The sequence below is a fragment of the Apteryx rowi genome, unplaced genomic scaffold, assembly GCF_003343035.1.
Source record: "Apteryx rowi isolate R43461 unplaced genomic scaffold, aptRow1 scaffold_144, whole genome shotgun sequence".
NCBI lineage: Eukaryota > Metazoa > Chordata > Aves > Apterygiformes > Apterygidae > Apteryx > Apteryx rowi.
Genome location: NW_020447686.1, coordinates 162,429 through 164,054, shown reverse-complemented (window position 1 = coordinate 164,054; position 1,626 = coordinate 162,429).

Genomic DNA, 1,626 nt, shown 5'->3' with positions numbered 1-1,626 from the left:
AAAATCATTGGCATATGCCGCCTGCCCCTTGGAGGGATCCGTGGGAAACGCAGCTGCGATGATCCCTCTTTGTCCTGCCGGCGTCCCCGCGGCATAACCCCAGCCGAAAAACCGAGCGGGCTCCTGCGCCAGAGCCCGGCGCTCACGCCAAACCCGCCACCCCGGGCGACCGGGGGCTCCCGAAACCACCCCCCGGGCCGGCTATGCCGCGGCAGCCTGGGCCAGCAGCCGCGGCCCTCGCTCCTCCGTCCCCCCGGCTGGCGGCTCCCGGAGGCACCGGCCTCGTCCCCCGCCCCGTCGGGCAGCGCCCCGCTCGCTCCGGCCTTCTCGGCCGTCGGGAAAAAATTAGGCAGGGCCTTGCTCAGAGCCGGGGTCCCCCTTCTCCCACCCCTCGGGGGGCTCCCCACCCGCCAGCTGCCCGGGCTGGGGCTGTGCGTTTWCGGGAGCCTAAGGGGCGATCCCGCCCGGCCCCCGTGAAGCTGCTAATAATGACACCCCTGAGGGGGCAGGCAGGCCCCCGACCCAAATCCAGCCGCYGCCCCCTCCGCACGTCCGTCCCCAGCGGGGCCAGCCCTGCTCCCCCCGGGAGGCCTTTCCGCCTCCAGCCCGGCGGGCCCCGCGGAAGGGGCCGCGGCCGCGGTGMCCGTGGGCAAGTGCCGTCCCGTCCCGTCCCCCGCGTCCATCCTCTCTGGGCTGGCCCTGAACTTGACCTTGGCCTTGGCGCATCGAGCCCGCAGCCCCCTCCCCGCCCGCCTCCCCCGGGCCCTGACCCCGCCGCTGTCCCTGACACGCTTAACCGAGAGCTGTAATTCATCGGGTTTAGGGGCTGGGGGCTTGGAGAGGGAGGGCAGCCCGGGGGCCGCCGCACAGCCCTGTGCCCGGGTGGCCCCGGCTCAGGGACCCCTGGCAGCCCTGGAGTCCTGCCTCGCTGCTGCCCCCCCCACCCCGGCTTCACCCCAAATTCCTCCCTCCGCCCCGCACTTCCCCTTTGTCTCTCACCTCGAGTCGGGGCTTTGCAAACCTCCCCGCCCCGGCCCTGGGGACAAACCCGAAGGGCGCCCGGGGGGGCTCTCCTGGCCCTCCCCCGGCTGCCCTAGCCCCTGGCCCGCAGCACGGAGCCGCAGCGTGCGGCGCGGCCCCGACGGCCGTGGGGTCGCCTCGCCCCCCCGGCCCGGCGGCGACGGGGGGGGGGGGCCCACGGCGCTGCCCTCCCCGCCGGGACCGCGCACCCGGGGAGGTGCAGCCGCGGGAGCCCCACTTTGCCGCTCTTCCACGGCGGCGTGTCTCTACCCTTAAGGTGAAAATCAATACCGAGCGGTGCTTTTAATTCATTTATTATTATTATTAATCATAAAATTTCCCCGGAGACCCCCTGAAACCACGGAGCGCTTTCACTTGGAATTACTCTGCTGAGGCGCTCGTCACAAGCCAAAATAAATAAATAAATAAATAAATAAAATCGGGCTCAGTCTATCAAACAAGTTCTGCTGTGCCCCGCGTACCCGCAGTGCGACGGGAGGGACCGTCTGAGCACCGTGCCCGCCTTTACCTGCGCCGTGCCCGTGCCGAAGGAAGCCTTCCTCCCCGCTTATTGCTTTATTTTTGCAGATTTAGCGGCTTTTTTTT